The following is a 23,697-nucleotide window of genomic DNA, read 5'->3' as shown; positions in this document are numbered from 1 at the left end:
CAGTTTTACTGCTTCGTAAACAGTAAGCGTAGAACGTCCGCACACCCATCCTCGCTATTATTCTGTAATACGTTGGCAAATAATGATCAGGCAATTGCCGATCTTTTTGCCCAATTTTTCCAAATCACCTAGTCTGAGGAAAGCTACTCTGGTCATCCGTACCCATTCGGTTTACCGAGGTCGAACGGCATTTTCAGTCTTGTTAAATGAATGTTCCCTACTTCATGATCTTCGACTAGTTAAGCCGGTGTTTTCACCGGGTCCAGACGGGGTTCCAGGTTATAATACCTCTCCATAAAAAAGGTAGCAAGTCTGATGCAAAAATTATAGAGGTATAGCAAAGTTATCCGCTATTCCTAAACTGTTTGAGAAGATTTTAACTCCGCACTTGCAACATCTCTGCAAGTCACTTGTATCTCCAACTCAGCATGGATTTATAAGGCGGCGATCAACCACCACGAACTTGTTAGAGTTTACCTCTTTCATTATTAAAGGCTTTCAAGGTAACTTGCAGACAGATGTTATTTACACCGACTTTAGTAAAGCATTAGACTCTGTAAACCATTTCCATTTAGCGCACAAACTTGACCTTTTAGAGTTTCCGCCCAACCTCCTGAGATGGATTTCTAGCTATATTTATTCCAGGTCTCAAAGAGTCCTCTCCAAAAACTCACTCTCTTTACCAGTAAAGGTTTCTTCGGGAGTACCACAGGGCAGCCATCTAGGCCCCTTGCTCTTCACACTTTTTATTAATGACTTGCCTACGGTATTAGCATACTCTCGAGTACTTTATATGCGGATGATGTTAAACTCTGTGTCCAGTATAAGGACATTTCATTTCATTCTCGCTTGCAATCCGATCTCAATAACTTTCAGTCATGGTGTTGTGCAAACTTGTTACTCCTTAATGCCTCAAAATGCAAAGTTATGACATTTCATCGTTCATGGTTAACCTCTTGTTGGCTCCCTATACCCTATTTGGTGGTCCTATTGAGAGAATCTCCCTGGTGGATGATCTTGAGGTCATGTTAGACCCCAAGTTAAAGTTTTCTGAACACATTTCTACCATGGTAAATAAGGCCATGGGCGTGCTTGGGTTTATAAAGAGGTGGTCAAGGGAATTTGACGACCCCTATATAACAAAGACTCTCAATACCTCGCTTGTTCGTCCGATCTTAGAATACGGCTCCTGTGTATGGTGCCGTCAGTACAAAGTACACCAGGACCGTATACAATCACTACAGAAAAACTTTTTACTCTTTGCTCTGCGGGGCCTTAACTGGGATGGGGGTGTAAGACTCCCATCTTACTCTAGTAGACTACTGTTAGTAAACCTCCCATCCTTAGTTAACCGCAGAAAAATGCTTGGTGTGATATTTATGCACAACTTGATCAGGGGTGACATAGACAGCCCTGATCTGTTGAGCCGCATAAACTTCACGATTCCTATTAGACTGACTAGAAATTTTATACCGTTGTTCCTTCCACTTTGTAGATCGAATTATTCCTTGCATGAACCGTTTAGGGTCTTATGCTCGGATTATAATTCCCTCTACCATATTATATCCACCACTAATTCACTTCCTCTTATTAAATTACTAATCCTTACACACCTTTCTAGTAATTAGTAATTGTAGTGGTATTTGTATTTTGATTGCATGCTTAGTTTCTTAGTAAGTTTAGTGCTAATTTTCCTCGAATGTTAGTCTAATAGCTATCTTTCTTGCATGTCCGCGTTCGGTTCGGCTTTGCTCCGTGCGTCATGCGGCAGAGCCCCTCGGTCGGTTGGGCGGGAGGAGGGCTGCGTTTTGCCTGGGATCCGCGCGTAACAGCCTTCTGCTGGTTTCACACGGGCCACTTGACGGTGCAGTAACTGCATCGCCTCTTGAAAGACGCAGTCATTGCATGTCAACGTCCAAGAAAAGAAAAAAGGTGTAACAAGTTCGCACAACACCATGACTGAAAGTTATTGAGATCGGATTGAAAGCGAGAATGTAATAAAATGGCCTTTACTGGACACAGAGCTTAACAACATCCAAAGTCAAGGCATTCCAGTCCAAATGGCATCCCAGTTTGCTTCTAGCTCTTGCTTAAGCCGGATGTGTTTTTTCTTGGTCCTGCATTCTCCGCCCTTTGCTTAAATATCATACAACATTGCCGTCAGTTGGTTTTGATATATCATCGAATCTTTTTACTTTGATTTTACCTTGTGTTAATCTCCAGTGTTTCGATTGTAAACATGTGTTTAATATAAATTCAATATTCGCAACGTAACGCATCGGACTCGTGCTGGCAATTTGTTATTGTTTTTACCCAGTCTGCTTTTCGTTATCGTTTCTTCGGTGTGCACTGTTTTCGCGCATCAGCGTTTGCGTTTGCTGCTCGCATTGTTGCTCTCACTCTCTCTGGATTGCCTATACTCTCCCTCTTTGTGGACTATTGTTTTGTGTCTCTGCTTTGGTGAGTTTACTGCTCGTTTCCTGCACTTCGTTGAATCATCTGCTCTGAATTATTGCCGCTGCTGCTGATTGTCGGGCTCGCTCTCCTGTCTGCTCTCCCATTTTACCTGCGCTCTCACTCTGTACTTTTATTATTCGTGCACAGTGATTCTACTGCTGTCAATAATGGCAATTGTTTAGAGTGCGAAGAAATGCGAATTCGGTGGTGTAATCATTTGTGATCCATTCCTTAGCTGCTGGCTGTGCGACAATTTTGCCCACTTAAAATGTGCTGGTGGTGGAAATTTCAGCCGGCTAAACGATCTGACCTCGAAACGTATGGGCCTGTCTTGGTCTTGTCTGGCTTGTCGGGAGATTGAGGCCAAAATGCGCACATTCATGAGACAGACTCGCACTGGGTTTCTGGATGTCCGGAAAAAATTTGCGGCTCTCAATGAGAAATGTCTAGCCCTTGAATCGCAGTTGCTTGGGTTCCAACTCTTGAGCGAATCGCCTAGACGGAAAATAGCTTATAATGATACCAATCTCTTGCAACCTAATCCGATTGGTACGCCTGCCTCCCACCTTCATCCATCCGAAGTATTTGTTACTCCGTGTGGTCATGCCTTGCCGTTATCTGTAAATCCGCCAACGGTGGCTCCGGTCTTCTTTACACCGAGCAATGTGCTTCCTTCAAGCATCCAAGTTCCCAACAGCATCAATCCCATCCTTGCAGTTTCTGCTGCCGTCACTTCTGACGTGGTGAGTGCTCCTAGTGCGGGTGTGTTGGTTGCTGGTGATGTCTTGCCAATTCCTTCTCCAGCCGTTGTTGCCAAGTCTTCTGCCCCAGGACCGAGATCTCTTTTAGGAGTGGCTCCACCATCTCGATCTCGCTCGGGACTTCAACTTATAGCAATGGTCCCTCGGAAAGCAATATTTGTTTCTCGTCTTATTCCTGAGGCTTCAACGAAGGACGTTAAATAACATATTTCCTCTAAACTTAACACTTCGCCTGATGATATAGTTGTGACTAAATTTACTTTAAAACATAAGCGCAACATATCATCCTTTAAAATTCTTCTCCCTGATTCTTTACTATCAAATCCTCTCGAACCGTCAATATGGCCTGAGCATACAATTATGCATGAGTTCCTTCCAAAAGATTCGAGCCCGAGTCCCAGAATTACCGAACCTGCTGCTCCAAAAATCTGATGTACCATATTTCTATTCACTATCAGAACGTTCACAGTTTGTTAGGAAAATTGCGTCAAATTCATACAAAAAGTGCGTCTTTTGATTTCGATGCCATCGTTTTTACCGAAACCTGGCTTAACTCTTCTATCAATGATCATGAAATTTTCATTGACGGTTACACTATTTATATAATGGACTTTTGCAGGTGGGGTTCTGATTGCAGTCAAATCTGATTTCTCATCTGAGTTATTCCCATTCAATAACATCCATGGAATTGAATTTGTTGCAGTCAAAGTTCGTGTTGGCTCCGCATTTTTCTATTTAACCTGCTCTTACATTCCTCCCAGGTCTGATGCTGAGCTTTACTTACACCACCTCTCAGCAATTAATACTGTTGTTTCAGCATTAGGGTGCAATGATCAAATTTTTGTCATGGGGGACTCTAACCTCCCATTTCTTTCTTGGATGCCTTGCGATGACGCTAACGTGTTGTTTCCCAATTGCCACAATGACTTTGTCAATGGGCTAACGGATATTTCCCTTATCCAAATTAATGCCGTTAAAAACATTAGGGACAGACTTCTTGACCTCGTGTTTGTTAACGGTGCTTCTCTTGCTACGGTATCTAGAGCAAGCCCAATATCACTCCCTGAAGATCATTACCATCCAACTTTGTCGATATCCCTTGAGTGTACCCGATCTGGTTGTGCTGACAGTTCCATGGCTCCTTGCCACATAAAGTGTTTTCGCAGATATCACTGTACCCGTATCGTCCAAGCCTCCCTGGTATTTGTCATACTTAAAAAATAATAAATCCAGGCTCTATAAAAAGTAGCAGAAGTCGGGCTCCACGTCGGCCTTAGCTCTATACTCCTCCGCTCGCTCTCTGTTCCTTGCCGTTATTAGTCAGTGTTATAATCATTAAATTTCACAATGTAGTAGCAACTTTCGTAGTGATCCAAAAAAATTCTATTCGTTCGTTAACTCTAAGCGTAAGTCAAACGCTTTACCTCCGTCCCTTCATTACCAGAACCAAACAGAAGCTTCTGCTGTTGGTATTGCAAATTTATTCGCTACCTTTTTCCAAACAACTTACTCGTCTCATATTTACAACGCATCCACTCCGCTAACAGCATTTATCTGCCTATTTTCAAGGAAAGCGTTGTTCTGGAAGGTTTGTCATCTATGGACATATCGTTTTCTGCGGGTCCAGATAAGGTACCAAGTTGCATTTTAAAACACCCAGTCCCTTTGCAAACCCTTGACCTTTCTCTTCAACCTCTCTTTGGAACAGTCTTGTCTCCCAGTAATTTGGAATGAGTCCTACATCATTCCGCTTCACAAAAAAGGTTCAAGATCAAATATTGAAAACTATCGTGGTATCGCAAAGCTTTCCGCCATCCCGAAGCTTCTTGAGTTCCTGGTCACCCGGCAATTGCAACATCTTTGTTGCAGCTTGATATCTCCATCGCAGCACGGTTTTTTCAGACATCGTTCAACATCGACTAACCTTCTTGAGTTTTCTAACCAAATCCACCGTGGTTTTCAAATTGGTTTGCAGACGGATGTAGTTTTTACGGACTTCATCAAGGCATTCGAGTCTGTGAACCATTCTCTGCTTATTCACAAGCTCTCTTTATTAGGGTTCACAACGAATCTTCTAGATTGGATTTTGTCCTATCTCTCTAACCGTACTCAACCTGTTTTACTGGTGAAGAATGAGTTTTTGAAGAGGACTCTTTGAGACCTGGATCAAAGATAGAAATCCATCTCAGGATGTTGGGCGGAAACTCTAAAAGGTCAAGTTTAAGTCGGTGTTAATAACATCCGTCTGTAAATTACCTTGAAAGTCTTTAATAATGAAAGAGATATACTCGAACCAGTTCGTGGTGGCTGATCGCCGCCTTATAAATCCATGCTGAGTTGGAGATATAAGTGACTTGCAGAGATGTTGCAAGTGCGGAGTTAATACCTTCTCAAACATTTTGGGAATAGCGGATAACTTTGCTATACCTCTATAATTTTTTGCTTTAGACTTGCTACCTTTTTTATGGCGAGGAATTATAAACGATTCCTTCCAGATTGGGGGGAAGCAAGAGAATCAATGAACAGGGTGAATAGTTTGAGCAAGGGTCCAGACAGCGCCTTGGCGCAGTACCTTAGTACACAACCTGGAACCTGGTCTGGACCCGATGAAAACACCGGCCTTACTAGTCGAAGATCATGAAGTAGGGAACATTCATTTAACAAGGGACTGAAAATGCCGTTCGACCTCGGTAAACCGTATGGGTACGGATAACCAGAGTAGCTTTCCGCAGAATAGGTGGTTTGAAAGAATTGGGGAAAAAGATCGGCAATTGCCTGATCATTATTTGCCAACGTATTACAGAATAATAGCGAGGATGGGTGTGCGGACGTTCTACGCTTACTGTTTACGAAGCAGTAAAACTGTTTAGGGTCCTGAGAAAAACGTATCCTGCATCGAGATAGGTAGTTCTTATAGCATTGAGCATTAAGAACTGAAAAGTTTGACCAAGCTATTACGAACCCACTTCTTGAAATTTTTTATAAAGTCTTGATTTTAAGTTTTTTAGACTGGATAACTCTTTGGTAAACCAAGGGGGTTTTCCAGATCTAGTCGGACAAGAAAGCGGGACACAAGAATCGAAAAATGTGCCAAGAGCATTGTAAAAAATTGTTGTGCCTTTTATGATATCAGTGCACAAATACAAAGCGGACCAATCAATATCCCTAATGAGGTTATTAAGCAGGGACAGGTCAAGCAAGCCGTCAAAAAAGTCATGTCGTGACAAGGGCACTAGGTTACTAGACTCGTTTACCGAAAATCAAGCAGTTCCTGGCAAGTTGTAGTCACCAAGAGATATCCGAAGAAGGTGGAATATACGAGCATGTAATGAATATAGCGAAAGCGGGAAGAATTCCAGTTCCTGTTGAGCCTGAACTGTGAAGTGTTTCAACGTGAAGTTAGAGTCCACTGCAATCAGAACCCCTCCTGCACGTCGAGGCGAAGGGTCTTTTCTAAGAGTTGTGGCACAGCAAATGGTATGAAATTGAGTTGTGGAGACACTTAGGCACAGGCCCAGTACCTGTGGTGGCAATATCTGGAGGTCCGGAACCTTTATTTACTGGTGGGATCGGAACGGACGGGACAGCTAGTGAGCTTGCGGACACCATGGAAACGGACGCTATATACGTTATTGGCTGCACATTCTCCGAAGATTCGGTTACCGAATCGATAGCAGCTGTCTTTGCCGTTTGAGTGGCAAACGAGAGTGGACGGAGTCACGGTTGGCACTTGCAGGTCCCGCGGAGTGACCCTTTTGCGCCGCGGAAACTAATTAAGTAGTTGCAGACTGCCAAACTAAGTCTCCATGGTTAGATGTGAGGTCAGGGGCCAGCCGTGAAACAAAAACTTGTCGTTTTGGTGGGACTTCCACCAGTGGCTTAGGCACCACAGGCCTAGTACCTGTGGTGGCAATATCCGGAGGGCCGGAACGTCTGGTGGGATTCGGATAGACGGGACAACTAGCGAACTTGCGGACCCCACGGACACGGACGCTGCAGACGTACTTGGCTGCACGTTCTCCGAAGCGATGAATTCGGCTGCTGAATCTGCATCGCCAGTAGTTGTCGTTGCCTTTGGAGTGGCAAACGAGATCAACTGCTGCACTCTTGTAGTGGTCGGAGTCAGTTTTTCGGCAGCGAACGGCTGAGTGACGGGTAGCACTTGCAGATCCCGCGGAGTGACCCTTTTAAATTGAGCCAAATCGAGACTACATGGCTAGGAGCAGATCGTACTGCTTTTTAAAGCAAAGGTCAGCTTCTTAAAGCCCTTCCGTGTATGCCTCATAAATATTACCATGTCATTCTCAACCGCACGGCTTGCGTCACAAGTGTAGTTCAAGCCATTACGTTTTGAGATAGCATCACCCACGAGAGCCCCGTAAACCCAGCGCATTTGGCGAGCGCTACGCTGTCACTGAGCCAGCAGGGAAAACTCGGCTGATATTAGGTGTTCTCTTTCCGACAGGTTTTTTGGCCCAGACCACAGAAAACTCCATAAAAAAATAAAAAAATTGTTAACAAAAATAAAATCAAATAAATTTCAAAACAAATAGCTAACAGACCAGTGTGCTAGACATATGCACTTATTTAAGTTTAGGTGATAGGCAGAGAGAGTAAAACAAGAAAAGCTACAAAACGAAAGCGGGCTGTAATGCAATGTAATACGTACTCACTGCAGCAAAAAAAAACACGACAAGCCGACGCAGAAATTTTACTTTTGCTTTCTTTCTAAATAATTTTCTTTTAACCCAACCTCAAATTTGGCTCAGACAAAATTGGCCAGGGCAACAACAATGCTCGTTTTGGTGTAAACAGCAAAAATATGTGAAAACTGGAGAACCTTAAAACGAAAACGAAACGTTTTGGCTTAAAAAGTAATCCGCAAAAGTAAAAGAAAAACGTAGCCTAATGTTTTATTTCAGATCAAAAGGCATGCACCCGCGGAATAGAATAGATTTCCAGATATTAGGCTGGTTAGGAAGTTAATTAAAGTTTATTTACGAAAACACCGGTTGTTTATGCAAAACAAAAGGAAAAAAACGGAGCGCAAAGCAAAAACTCTTCTGGTCATTACGGAAGAGACCACGTCAGCTTTAATAGCCTAGTCGATATAGTCAAGTGTGTTTGTCCGATCTCCAAAATTATAAGGCAAGTGCAAGCAATTTTTTTTTCCATACTCCTGTTATACCACACTGTTACAAGTGTTTCAAAATATGAGAAAACAAAAAACGCGGAATCGGTGTGAGAATAAGAAAGAAAAATCAGCAGAAATATACAAACAGATAAAATCTAATCATTTATAAAAATCTCTCAAACCATATACCGATTATAATAGGCTATTCACACTGACGATCATCCACCATTCATTTCTGGGACGCTCCGTAATAGGTTATTCACACTGACGACCATCCAACATCCATTTCGGGGATGGTCCGTAAGGTTTTGCCGCTCCGAAAATTTCCCAGTTAGTCCACCATCCATCTGTTCCTAAGCCACACATTGGTATGCGATAGTTTGCTGATGGTTTTCAAATGCAACCCTAAGAAGAAATAAATGGCAATAAAAAACAGTTCGCGCCTAGACATATTTCAAATAGTAATTCAAATTTCAAGTCATTAATATGTACTTGCTCTATTATATTAAATAAGCAAACAATATACGCAAGTCAAAATGGACTGCATTTATTGAAAATCTCGCTATAAACTGTGGATTAGCGGGGGTCCCGGAATAATTCCGTTAATGTCGACCGGGACAGATCCAAATACAGCTCTAGTATTTTTTCTGCAACCAAAGTGCCCCACCAAAGCGGATTAAACTGGAAAATATAGAGGATATTGTTCGGAACGGTAAAATCTTACAGACAATCCCCGAAATGGATGGTGGATGGTCGTCAGTGTGACTACCTATTACGAAAATCCCAGATGATGGTGGAATTGGAGCCCCAAAAATGGATCTTGAATGGTGGGAATAGGCTATGAGAGCTGGCTGAAGCAAGACAGAGGAGGCGAAGTAAACTGCCGGACCACGCTTAGAAATTTATGCAGCCGATCTCGATAGTGCGTTGCCCAGGCTGAAGCAGACGCCAAAAGAGAAAAGGAAAGCGAAGAGTGGGTCGCCAAAACTGCCACAGCAATTTTTGGTTCGCTACTTTTTCGACAAATGTCACGTGCTTGAAGTCCAGAAGGAGCAGCAGAAAATACAGGATAAGCACCAGGAAGAAAAGTGAGAAAAACTCCAGCAAATTGCGAGCAGCTAAGGCCAAACCAACTTCCAAACAGAACTGCTGCAATTTTTACGGAAGCTCAGAGAGTAACGTTTATTGTACATATATATATGGATTGTTTTGGAATAGCCAATAAAATAGCCAATTTATTAATCTAAAACTGTGAAAAATTTCACAATTCAGACCAAAGCTTTGTAACTTTATGCTCATCAGCTGATTTTTGACGGATGGTGCCAGTGTGAATCGGGGTTTCACATCTGTCGAAAAATCCCACCGTTCCTCCGGGATGAACTAAGTGCGGAGCCAATGAAGCGACATAGAAAATATATATAGAGCACAAATTATAATGATCATTTATTTACAATAGAATAAATGAAAATACAACAACAAAAAATAGTAAACATACACATTGTTTGGTATTTTATGATATTTGGTATTGTTTGGAGCAGACAGCCTTCAAAAGCTCTTAATATATTTCAATTATCTCGTCTATATGTATCCGAATGCACATCTAACAACGGAGAAATATTCGTGGTAAATGTGGAGTCAGAGTCGCCGAAAAAGCTCAACATCTTCCAACATTGTTGTGGCCCCGATGTGATCGCCGTGGATTTTTTGCTTATTAAAAGTGATTAAAGCAGTTAGTTAAATAAGTTTCAAAGGTTCAACGTGACATATGTCGAAAAAGTAGCGAAAATAAGGTTGTGGTAGTTCTAGCGACCCGCTATTCACTTTCGTTTTCTCGTTTGCCGTCTGCTTCAGCCTGCGGAACGCTCTGTCGACACCGGCTGCATAGAGCTCTAAGCGTGGTCCGGTTTACTTCGCCTCGTCTTTCGTCATTTGCTTCAGCCAGCTCTTATAGCCTATTCCCACTATTTCTCATCCATTCCTGGGGTTCCAATTATTCCACCATCCATCTGGGATTTTCATAATAGGCTAGTCACACTGACGACCATCCCCGATGATCTGTTAGGTTTTGCCGTTCCGAAAATTTCCCAGTTAGTCCACCATCCATTTTGGATTTTCCTAAGCCGCACGTTTGTATGCGATATTTAGCCGATGATTTTTAAATGCAACATTAAAAGCAATGAATGGCAATAAAAAATAGTTCGCGGATAGACATATTTTGAATCCTATTTGAGATTTAAAATTGTTAAAAAAAGACAAAAATACACTACTAACAATACAAAATGGAGGGAGCAGAAACAGGTGGTGGTGAGTTTAATTAAACTCTGTATATTTTTTAAATTTTATTTCAGTATTTTGGAACCTTATAAAAAACAAATACACGCAGGTTAAATTGGAGTGCAGAGATAGAAAATTTTGTTATACAAATTTAAAGGAATTCCGTTGATGACGACCAGGACAAATCCAATGAAGCAACAAAACTGGACAACCTTCTGGAGATTGATCGGGAAATGCTGGAAGTCCAGAAGGAGCAGCAGAAATTACAGGAGGAGCATCAGAAAACAAAGCAATAGATACTCCAGTAAAATTCGAGCAATTCGAGGCCAAGCCAACTTCCAATCAGAGCTGCTGCAATTTTTAAGGGAGTCCAAAGAGAAATGTTATCAAGATCTTATATGTATAGTTTTATTGTAACCAATAAAATCGCCAATTTATTCATGTGAACTTGTAAAATATCACAACTCAGACGATAAAATTGTTATTGTTCTGTTTTGTTGTTTTATTGATGGATGGTAGAGGGTGCCAGTGGTAATCTAAGTTCCAAATACGTATGTGTTACCGTTTGTAAGATCAGCGCAGCTGGCTCAAAAAACTCTGCTGTTTCGTAAAAAGCTTAGCGTGAAATAAAACAAAAAACATAAAATAAAATGACGCTTTGGATTACACACTGTCGAGGAGCGCTCCAGTTTCTGAAGTATTGTCCAGTGCTGTGAAACTGTAAGACCACCTTCGATCGACTTAAAAGTTCTCGTTTCCGAATTGGTTGTTGAAAAGATACGAAGCTTGGATGAATACGGCTGAAAGAATTTCTATTGTTGCTGGAAGAATTTGAATCTAACTTCTATATAGAATTCGACCGATTACAGAAGAAGGGTTTGCAAGCTATTAGTAAAAAATTGCCTGGGGAGCTCGTCTCCGCCGTGCTAAAATTGAGAACTACAACAGCGTGAATTGGCAAGCTTTCTCAGCGCACGCAGCGGAGTCTCCCTTAGTTCGTTGGAGATAACTACAAATACAGCTTTAAATGTTCTCAGAAAACGATTCGCTAATATTCATTGCTTGCTAAGCTGCAGGCGTTTACGGACGCCACCACCTCAGGAAACCTGGACCACAAATAGGAAATTGCAAAATCGTTCACGCAATCTGGCAGAATATGGACCGGGGGCCGACTAAATCTACATATGTATATAGAAAATCGTTCCCTGCCACACTTGCAAATAGAAAAAGCACACTGTTGTGCTACTGAGCTTCTTCAGCAGCGTAGATTCGATCGAACTATTTCAAATTGTATTGTATTATATTGTATATTGTATTGAATTTTGCTTTATTATACGAGAATTATAACAGTCGGACCCAAATTATCGAAAGCGATAACGACGCCTTCAATAGTTCGATTTATGTGGTAGCAATGAAATCGTTTTCTTGCCTTGACGATCGATTTTTATGAGTCTACTGCTTTGCAAACGAGCCTCCCTCACAGCTCTCGTTGGTTACGAACAGAAAGCTCTATACAGCGATTAGGAGCGTTGGGAGAAGCAACCAAACAATAACAATACATATATGTAGTTGCGCTACATTTAGAGTTCTGTTCTCTGTACTACCTTTTGTGCTGCCATGGGCCGTCGCACAGTGGGACATTACTCCGTTTCAGCTTGCTATATTAATAACTTCTGAACAAATAGATATCTTCATGAAACAAGCTGCATTTGAAGGAAAAGTGCTTTTAATGGTAAGTTCTAATATATACAATTCTCGTGTCACAAATTTTGTTGCTGAGCTCCTCCGAAATGACTCAACAGATTTTCGTGAAATATTTTGCACTTATCACTTATGTCTGCGCATCGGCCAACATCTATTTTACATCCCGATCAGACAACTCCATCGGGTACCTCCCAAACACCTAAGTCCTTTTTTTTGGGAGTTACCCGAAGTGGTCTGATCGGGTCAATATTTGGTATGCAAAGTTTGATTCAGATTGATCAGTTTTAAGGCAAAGCATCGTGGGAAGCGCCCATCGCCATCTGGAGCTGCAGCACCTGTTAAACCCAGAAATTTTTTGCTACGATTACCGAGGTAATCTCGCCAATGTGAACCAATATCATTTAATGTAAATGTGGCGTCATGAAGTTCAAAGAAAATCTTATGAAAAATATTAAATTGAATAAAATATTTCATACACATATGAAATCCCAGTATGCCGAAATAAAAATTCGATCCTGGGGTTTGAATATTCTGTATGAAATCATTATTCGTTTCATATCGGAAGCTAGGCACATACAATTTCAAGGAAATCGGTCGAGCCATTTAGGAGAAGTTCAATAACAAACATTGTAACGTGGGAATTTAATATATTTGAGCAATGCCAACAAGACGCAGATGGGACAATTTGAGTCGTCAAACGATCAAGTCTAGAACCATGCGAAATATAAGAGTACCAATTTTAGGTGAACAAATCCAAGAAAACAATGCCGATGAACAAAATCAACAAAGACAACTAGAACGGAGAGTAATGCGCAGGTATATAGTCAAAAGACGTAGAGGAATTGACCTAAAAAATCTAAAAAAATTTACCCAGTAACAGCTCTGCAGTCTTCGAGGCATATTCACCAAACTTGCGGGTATTTATGTTTTCTTTGCAGTGTAAAACATTAAAAATTACACTTTGATACCCTGGTTATCTCTGCACTAATTTAGTTTTTTTCGAAGAATGTCCGTGATGAGTTTCCATCGATTGTGTTTCCAAATACTTATTTAGGGCAGTCCACCTTCAGTAATAGTTTGCTTACGAATTTTTCTTGAACGATTTTTTTCCTAGTCTTTTGCATTTCCTTGACTGGCGTGCTCAAAAGTTTCTGCCTCTCGTGGAATGGTATATGGTTTAAAATGAACTCCATACATCTAATTCTTGCATGCAAAACCTGGTCAAAAAGACAGGTTAAGGTACAAATACTAGCCTGCATATTCATCCATAACCAACAACATAGTTGAGGTAGTGCGAAATTGATTCATTAGTACCTAACTTTTGTGCAGTTTTTCAATTTTGACTGGACTTTAAAAAATATATCCCTAAATTTTTCCGAGATTTTTTTTCTATATGTTCTTTGAACTATTTAATACCAAAGTCTAAAAGCGCATTCTGCGCTCCGAGCCGTTTGGCCTCTATACTGATTTATCTGCTACAATCTCGCTCGAAAAACGGTTTGCGTAATTGTATCCAAAGCGCTAAAAAAAATCTTCGACTTTTGCCACCTCTTTTCATCTGATTCGCCACTGTGCGGCTCTTGGCCGAGCACTCTGTTGCATTTCTTTCGTTCAGCAGAGGCATTTCAATCTGTTTCTGATGCCTCACAAGCGCAATAAAGTTCATCTGATGTGCTATTAGCTACCGTCGTCGTTGTCGTCAAAAATAGCGCTGGGACTTTTACGACTCGTATACCATGTCACGCACTATTGGTCCCCGGACCGTAATTTCACTTTCGTAACTCATCGTCTAGCTGATCAGCTTCAACTACTTTAAACAAAATATCTTCTAAGCTGAAAGTTTCTCAGTGGTTCTCGTTCTAAAATCGCGGATTTCAGATTTCAGCACTAGCATCAGTGCCGTCGTTTCCCAGAGATTACAGACAATCTATCGTGCGTCTTGAATAGCTTGCTGACCCTTCGTACCATAAGCCGCGTCGGAAGTTTGGAGTCGTTGGGCGATTCTTACTTGCCAGCTAAGTAGCACTTGAAAAATTTTCTGTCCAAGTTCACGCAAAATCCAGTCCCTCCTATTCAAAATTTTTGACATTTATGAAGAAAAAAAATTAGACTGAGAATGTCAAAAAGGCATGTTCAAGTTTTCACTTTCACAAAAATGTTCCGATTTATTTTTGATATTAGATGTTTTGGTGCTCCCGTTTTCACAAACCTTTTCCTCGCCAAAACAATTTTTATACAACAAAACGAATCTTAAGTGCAAATACAAAAATATATAAGTGAAATTCAGATTGTGCCTTCCTGATAAATAAGGAAGCTGTTTCCCGCCACATTTAATTCAAAATGTTGGTGCAGCATATTCATTTTTTGACCATTTGCAATTTAATTTTTAATATACATACTGTTATTCACAGTTGGTTAGACATGTTAAATACACAGGTGTTGCATCTAAAAGGTCTTGATCTTCTTAAATCGCGTATTAGAAAAAAATAAAAAATAAATTAAGCTGAATAAAGAAAAGGTTTTATCATGAGAAAATACAACATATCAATACAAAAATTTTGTCATAACGGGAGAACCTAAAAACGAAAACGAAACATTTTGGCTGAAACGTAGTCCGTAAAAGTAAAGAAAACCCGGAGCCTGCCTGAATAACTTATCAAATCTTCTAATATAGATAAAATTACCTTTAAAATTACCTGGCAACGCCTCCAAATCTGGGGCCGTACGTTTGTCAAGCCTCCCACTTTTAATAGGCCTGCCGTGGTTTGTTCTTCAAGTTTTGCTTTTATTCAGGTGTTTTCAGTTACAAAGATCGGGGCAGGGTATTCGATTAAGGGGCTAAAAAACTTTCTCCGCTTCAGTTTTACTTTTCGTTGTTGTTCTTCCTTGCTCTTCTGATGTCTGCCATTCACCCTGATTAACCCTTTTCTGAGTGCTGTTAATGTCTGTGCTCTTAGGCGCAGTGATATTTAGAGCTGCCTATGCGGTTTCTGCCGTAACAGCCTTACTATGTTTGTCAATGTTGCTTTGTACGCTTTATTTTTAATTAAAATTTGATTTGTCAGGCTTATGTATATGAACTTTACACTGAATAAACTTATATTCGGTGGCCGAATTTGTTCAGGCTATGACAAATATTTTTATTAATATTATTAAAAAATAATACATATTTAATTAAAATAGGCGTAACTAAAATAAAAAAAATAATAAATAACTTTTTTAGTTTTAATTATATAATCTTTCGAAAGAAAAATTTTGTTCAAAACTCCCTCATGAATCTGATGGATAAATATTCTAGAATCAAAAATATATGTATATATTAGGATTTGGATTTTTTCTTGGCTCGAAAGTAGTATAAAATAATAAAATATAAAGTTATATATTTGAGCTGAAAGTTAAAAATACAATTTTTCGATGATTGTCCTATTATAGTAGAGCTCACTCTGTTCCGATAAAATTTATTTTATGTTCTCAAATATTAAAAAATACAAAGACCAGTCAAATTTAATTTTGTCACACAAACACAATAATGTTTATTTGTCATATTATATTAAGAATCATTAATGAAATATATTGACGGTCATGGTAATATTTAATAGGCATTACTAACTGGTAAAATTAACATTGGTTAAAATAAAGTATTCTATTTAATTTAATATAATTCATAATTCTAATTGGCTACGCAATTGCGTATAATAATAATAATCCAATCTGATTTTGTTTCGGCAATCTGGTGCATATTGTAATTTTCTATGATTCTGGATGTTTTGTATCTTCCAAATTGTGGATGCCACAGATTTTCGTCTTTTGTGGAGGCGGAGTGGGCAGGGCATAATTCTGAAATACTCTTGTAACAGTGTGATGTCAGAAGAGTTCGGAAACAAAATTTGTTTTCTCTAGCTATTATAGTCCGTAACATCTAGGAGCTCATCGAGACGGACGGACAGACAGATAGGGCTATATCGACTCGGCTATTGATGCTGATCACGAATATATATACACTATGGGATCGTAAACGCTTCCTTCTGGGTGTTACATACTTACAACTTTTACCGCAAACCTAATATAACCCTATAGTCTTCGAGTACCGGGTATAAAAAATTTTAAGAAAAATGGAAATTTATGTGGTCTCTGCCTGGGGTCACAAAGTTCCCACGCGATATTGGGAATAGTTCTCAATAGTTCAATTTTAATTAGCTGTTATTAAATTTTGATTAAGAATATTGTCAATTTAAAGCTTACAGTAAAATAAAAAGGAATCGTACTTCAAATTTATTGTAATAAAACTGATTCTTCCCGCTTTTGCTGATTCATTACTTGCTCGTATATTCCACCTTCTTCGGAAATCTCAATTTATGAGCAGAATTTGTCCGCTTTAACCGCTGTTTATTCCTCGCTATCAGATAAAGATCGTATGATCCAAGAACTAGGTGACTTGCCAGGAACTGTTTGGTCTTCGGTAAACGAGTCTAGTATCCTAGTGCCCATGTCAGGACATGACTTTGTTGACGGCTTGCTTGAGCTATCCCTGTCTCAAGTCAATCATGGGAAAAATTCCTTGGGTCCATTGCTTGATCTGTGCTTTTTATCGGATCCGACCATAGTGTTGTTAACCCGAGCCCTTCCGCTCACTATACCTGAACACGCCATCCTACTGTCGCTAGATATAGGACCAACGGTATTGGATCGGTCGAATAGTACCTGAACGTGACCGCTACTTTCGTAAAGCCGAGTTTGCGAAGCTTAATAACCTCATTGGGGATTTTGATTGGTTCGCCTTGTACTTGTGCACTGATGTTATAAGAGGCACAAACGTTTTGTAAAATGCACTTTGCCAACTGGAACTGGAAAACCCCCTTGGTTTACCAAAGAGTTATCCAGTCTTCATAATTTAAAATCAAGACTCTGTAAAGATGTTTAAGAAGTTCGTTTTTCTACTTCTCTCTCTCGCTATATAATAGCTCGGTCAAACTTTTCAGTTCTTAATGCTCAATGCTATAAGAACTACCTATCTCGATGCAGGATACGTTTTTCTCAGGACCCTAAACAGTTTTACTGCTTCATAAACAGTAAGCGTAGAACGAGCGCACACACATCCTCCCCATGATTTTGTAATACGCCGGAAAATAATGATCAGGCAATTGCCGATCATTTTGCCCAATTTTTCCAAACCACCCATTTTGAGGAAACCTACTCTGGTCATCCGTACCCATACGGTTTACCGAGGTCGAACGCCATTTCAGTCCCTTGTTAAATGTTTGTTTTTTACTTCATAATCTTCGACTAGTTAAGCCGGTGTTTTCACCGGGTCCAGACGGGGTTCCAGGTTGTGTACTCAGGTACTGCGCCGAGGTGCTGTGTGGACCCTTGCTTAAACTATTCACCCTGTCCATTGATTCTTCTTGCTTCCCCCCGATCTGGAAGGAATCGTTTATAATTCCTCTCCATAAAAAAGGTAGCAAGTCTGATGCAAAAAATTATAGAGGTATAGCAAAGTTATCCGCTATTTCTAAACTGTTTGAGAAGATTTTAACTCCGCACTTGCAACATCTCTGCAAGTCACTTATATCTCCAACTCAGCATGGATTTATAAGGCGGCGATCAACCACCACGAACTTGTTAGAGTTTTCCTCTTTCATTATTAAAGGCTTTCAAGGTAACTTGCAGACAGATTTTATTTACACCGACTTTAGTAAAGCATTAGACTCTGTAAACCATTTCCAAACTTGACCTTTTAGAGTTTCCGCCCAACCTCCTGAGATGGATTTCTAGCTATATTTATTCTAGGTCTCAAAGAGTCCTCTCCAAAAACTCACTCTCTTTACCAGTAAAGGTTTCTTCGGGAGTACCACAGGGCAGCCCCTTGCTCTTCACACTCTTTATTAATGACTTGCCTACGGTATTAGCATACTCTCGAGTACTTATATATGCGGATGATGTTAAACTCTGTGTCCAGTATAAGGACATTTCATTTCATTCTCGCTTGCAATCCGATCTCAATAACTTTCAGTCATGGTGTTGTGCAAACTTGTTACTCCTTAATGCCTCGAAATGCAAAGTTATGACATTTCATCGTTCATAGTTAACCTCTTGTTGGCTCCCTATACCCTATTTGGTGGTCCTATTGAGAGAATCACCCTGGTGGATGATCTTGAGGTTATGTTAGACCCCAAGTTAAAGTTTTCTGAACACATTTCTACCATGGTAAATAAGGTCATAGGTGTGCTTGGGTTTATAAATAGGTGGTCAAATGAATTTGACAAACAAAGACTCGCTATACCTCGCTTGTTCGTCCGATCTTAGAATACGGCTCCTGTGTATGGTGCCCTCAGTACAAAGTACACCAGGACCGTATACAATCACTACAGAAAAACTTTTTACTCTTTGCTCTGCGGGGCCTTAACTGGGATGGGGGTGTAAGACTCCCTTCTTACTCTAGTAGACTACTGTTAGTAAACCTCCCATCCTTAGTTAACCGTAGAAAAATGCTTGGTGTGATATTTATGCACAACTTGATCAGGGGTGACATAGACAGCCCTGATCTGTTGAGCCGCATAAACTTCACGATTCCTATTAGACTGACTAGAAATTTTATACCGTTGTTCCTTCCACTTTGTAGATCGAATTATTCCTTGCATGAACCGTTTAGGGTCTTATGCTCGGATTATAATTCCCTCTACCATATTATATCCACCACTAATTTTCTTCCTCTTATTAAATTACTAATCCTTACACACTTTTCTAGCAATTAGTAATTTTAGTGGCATTTGTATTTTAAATGCATGCCAAGTTTAGTGCTAATTTTCCTCGAAAATTAGTCTAACAGCTATCTTGCCTGCATGCTCGCGTAACAGCCTTCTGCTGGCTTGAGACGGGCCACTTGACGGTGCAGTAATTGCATCGCCTCTTGCAAGATGCAGTCATTGCATGTCAACGTCCAAGAAAATTCAAAACATTTTAAGCGCTGATAGGCTCTATATTTATGACAACATTATGACCCTAGAACGCAAGGGCTAGATTTTAAGTCGAGTAATTTGTATATGTAAATCAATCTTATGTACTTACATTTGTAAATATGTGCATCCAAATCACCATCTGGCGTTTATACCCGTCTGTCAAATAGTTCGTCCTATGGGCCAGATTTAATTAGAATGATGTAATATAACAACTAATCTTATCTTTCAATTTTGATATATATACATTATATAAAACAGGGGTATATTAGTTATGTGGGGAAAGTGGATGTTTGTAACGCCCAGAAGGAAGCGTTTCCGACCCCATAGTGTATGTCTATTCTAGATCAGCATCAATAGCCAAGTCGGTGTAGCCATGTCTGTCTCTCCGTCTGTCGTCCGTCCAAATGAGCGCCTAGATGTCGGAGACCATAGGAGCAAGAGAAAACAAGTATTTTATTCAGATTCCTGTGATATCACACTGTTACAAGTAACATGTAACCCTTCAACCTCCACAAAAGATGAAAATCTGGGACCACTTTGAAGGTACGAAAAATCTATAAACGCAGAAATATAGAGAATGCGAATGTCTATCAAGTTGCTTGATCTAGATAATATCGGATTATTATTATAGCCAGGAGGAACCATTTAATCTGCAGTGGTTACGCAACGCCTTCCACGCGATTACTTATACTCTATCTTTCTATCTCTCACACACACTCTACTTCGTTCAGTGTGCGCACTCTGACGGAGGAGAAGCATACTGACTGAGTATCGGGTATAAATGTAGAGCCCCGACCGTAGCGGCGACTTACGACGTTCTCCCTCGTTTTGTAACTTTTTTCGTACAAAGAAAGGGCGGAAGGGCCGCGGCTCTACATTTATTCCCGATACTCAGCTATTATTGATTGAATCTCACTCCCCTCCGCCAGTGGGCCTGTGTCAGAGAGATAGAATGAGTAAACGTAGCCACTGAAGTTTAATTTGTTCCTTCTGGCTATAATAATAAGCTGATCTAAACCAGATTCTGCATTCTGGCAGATATAATATTTTTCCAGTGATCTGTGTTTTCGATTTTCTTGTATCTTTAAAACTGTGGGTGCAACAGGTTTTCGTCTTTTGTGGGGGCGGAAGGGTCGTGGCAAAATTTTGAACAAACTTGATTCAGTGTGATACCACAGGAATCTCTACACCTAATTTGGTTGCTCTAGTTCTTATAGTTTCTGAGAACTAGGTGTCAAACAAGACGTCAATAAAAAAAATTTGTGAAAACTGGAGCACCTTGAAACGATGTTTTTTGGCTGAAAACGTAAATCGCAAAAAGTAAGCGACCCGGAGCCTGCTTGTATATACAACATTTGGTTGCTCTAGCTCTATAGTCTCTCTCATCGGGATGGGCAGACAAACATGGCTATATCGACACGGCTATTGATGCTGATCAAGAATATGTATACTTTATGGGGTCGAAAAACCTTCATTGTGGGTGTTTTACACATCCAGTTCCACCACAAGTCTAACGAGGGGGAACGTTGTGAGTTGCTGCGGAGACCGCAACTCTACATTTATACCCGAAACTTAGTCAGTATGGCTCTCCTCCGACAAACGCCGCTAATATTGAACGACACGACAAACAGTGCGTGCGAGAGAGACAGAAAATCAGTCTGAGCGTGACGTCGGGCGCTGCGTAGCCACTGCAAATTGATTTCTTGCTTTTGGCTACAAAAATGATCCGATCTGATCCAGATTCAGCAATCTGATAGATATGGTCATTATCTATGATTCTGCGTTTTTAGTTTTCTCGAATGTGCAATATTGTGGATGCAACAGATTTTCGTCCTTTGTGGGGGCGGAAGGGGGTGGGGCGAAATTCTGAGACATACGTTTTATAGTGAGATCTAACAGAAGTGCGGATACCAAATTTGGTTACTCTAGCCTTAATAGTCTCTGAGTTTTGTGGATGCACCAGATTTTCGCCCTTTGCGGGGGCGGAAGGGGGTGTGGCGAAATTTGGACACGAAACGGTCAAGGTCCGATATCACAGGAGTGTGGATACCAAATTTGGTTGCTCTGGCTCTTATAGGTTCTGAGATCCTTGAACTCATATTTTGCAATTGGCAAAACCGACCATGAAACCTGTGTGTTAAAGAGAGACAGAGCGAGAAAGAATGAAATTGTTTTCTTGACTCTAGAACATATAGCCATCCTCTACGACTCTGCGTTTTTGGTTTTATCGTATCTTTAAAAATGTGGATTCCACAGATTTTCGTCCTTTGTGGGGGCGGAAGTGGGCGGGGCGAGGTTTTGAAATATTTTTGTAGCAGTGACATATCACAGAAGTCTGGATCCAAAACATCGTTGCTCTAGCTCTTATAGTCTTTGAGCACTAGGCGCTGAAGGGGACGGACGGACGGACGGACGGACGGACGGACGGACGGACGGACGGACGGACGGACAGACGGACAGACAGACAGGGCTCAATCGACTCGGCTATTGATGCTGATCAAGAATATATATACTTTATGGGGTCGGAAACGATTCCTTCTGGACGTTACACACATCCACTTTTACCACAAATCTAATATACCCCAATACTCATTTTGAGTATCGGGTATAAAAAAAAGCCATATAACAGAAAATTATTTAGTTTATCGGAAAACATTATCTTCCCTTTAAAAATCGCGATGAAAAAGCTTTTAAGTCAGAAGATTACTGAAAAGTTGTTGCTGTGCTAACACTTTTGTCTGGCACGGAATGTATTTACTATGTACGTATTAAATTACAAAATTTCAAGTGCAATTTTATGACCTGACGCACGATATTATCGTCTTTTTCGATAAAGATCGATGACACTTAAACGTCTTCTATACAATAAAGAAGAGAAATGCAATATTGACTATTATTTTACTTTACTTCACTTATCGCTTCTTTAACTTCTTTTCACTTTTTTAAAAAACATTCCCGTCGTTGCAAAGCCACATTCAATGTCTATATTTAAAACGATTTCGTAAGCGCTGATAAGCGTCTATGTACTGGTTTACATATGTACATATGTATCAAAGCCTACGATTTATCAATTAATGAGCGAGAAAATATAGTTGAGGAGTAGCCGAGGAGTTCATACCCTGTTAACTATTTTTGCTATGAAAACATTTAAAACACATGTTGCACATTGTCAGTTCGATGGGTTTAACTTTGGGCTGAACTAAAGCGCACTATTCTCCTCTTCTTAATTTTAGTTAGTCTTAATTAATTTTGTCTCCTTAAATATGACATTATTAGTGATACCGAGCTAAGTTTGTCAAAAATATACCGTTGTTTGTTATTCGTCAACGTTAAAATTAATCCTCGAATCTAAAATGTTTTAATATACACAGTATGCATTATTTTCGAAATATATATATTTTTCTTTGATACCAAAGGGTATTTGTATTTTATATAAAAAAAGGAAGAAAATTCTATCTTTTTGATCAGCAAAAGCTGACCTAGCCATTTATTCCGTCTGGTGCGAATCATTAATTGAATATAAATACTATACTTTCTTGTTAAGGCAATGTCTAACAAACGATCTTGGATTAAAGATTCTACCAATTCGAGACGCAAAATACTGATTACACCCGATACTCAAAATGAGTATTGGGGTATATTAGATTTCTGGTGAAATTGGATGTGTGTAACGTCCAGAGGGAAGTGTTTTCGACTCCATAAAGTATATATATTCTTGATCAGCATCAATAGCCGTGCCATAGGGCGAAAATCTGTGGCATCCACAATATTGAAGATACGAGAAAACTAAAAACGCACAATCATAGAAAATATCATATCATATCTACCAGATTGCCGAATCTGGATCAGATCGGATCATTTTTATAGCCAAAAGGAACAAATCAATTTTCTACGCAGTCTACGTGTCTCTCCCGCACGAACTCTTTATCGCTCAATGTAGCTATACTACCTATGTATCGGGTATAAATGTAGAGCATAACATTCCCCCTCGTTTTTATACCCTGTACTCAAAAAGTATAGGGGTATATTAGATTTGTGGTGAAAATGGATGTGTGTAACGTCCAGAAGGAATCGTTTTCGACCCCATAAAGTATATATATTCTTGATCAGCATCAATAGCCGAGTTGATTGAGCCCTGTCTGTCTGTCTGTCTGTCCGTCCTTATGAAAGCCTAGTGCTCAAAGACTATAAGAGCTAGAGCAACGACATTTTATGTCCGGAGTTCTTTGATATGTTACTGTTACAAGTATGTTTCAAAACTTTGCCCCGCCCACTTTCGCCCCCACAAAGTGCGCAAGTCTGTGACATCCACAATTTCAAAGATACGAGAAAACAGAAAACGCTGAATCGTAGAGGATGATTAAATCTTTTAGAATGCAAAATCTGATCTAGATCGTATAGCTATTATAGC

The 23,697-nt window shown here is 40.1% G+C and overlaps 1 protein-coding gene and 1 long non-coding RNA gene across 3 annotated transcripts in view; one reads left to right on the top strand and one right to left on the bottom strand.

The window, feature by feature from the left end:
• LOC117188768 (mitochondrial basic amino acids transporter) overlaps window positions 1–22,296 on the bottom strand; it is a 160,246-nt gene extending 137,950 nt beyond the window's left edge. Inside the window, exons 1-2 of one of the 2 annotated variants that reach the window (XM_033393129.1) lie at window positions 22,194–22,296; window positions 19,396–19,459 (exon numbers count right to left, since the gene is read on the bottom strand). The gene's annotated coding sequence lies outside the window, so the exon portion shown is untranslated. Of the gene's footprint in view, window positions 1–19,395; window positions 19,460–22,088 lie in introns of both variants that reach the window. The other variant, XM_033393128.1, reaches the window with a different exon arrangement.
• On the top strand, window positions 10,439–11,082 carry LOC117188769. Its single transcript, XR_004472830.1, has 2 exons — window positions 10,439–10,656; window positions 10,736–11,082. It is a non-coding gene; the product is annotated as an uncharacterized LOC117188769 (long non-coding RNA).
• Window positions 22,297–23,697: the final 1,401 nt, after the last annotated feature.

Source organism: Drosophila miranda, chromosome 4, assembly GCF_003369915.1.
Source record: "Drosophila miranda strain MSH22 chromosome 4, D.miranda_PacBio2.1, whole genome shotgun sequence".
NCBI lineage: Eukaryota > Metazoa > Arthropoda > Insecta > Diptera > Drosophilidae > Drosophila > Drosophila miranda.
This window is presented reverse-complemented; position numbering and strand designations above follow the sequence as displayed.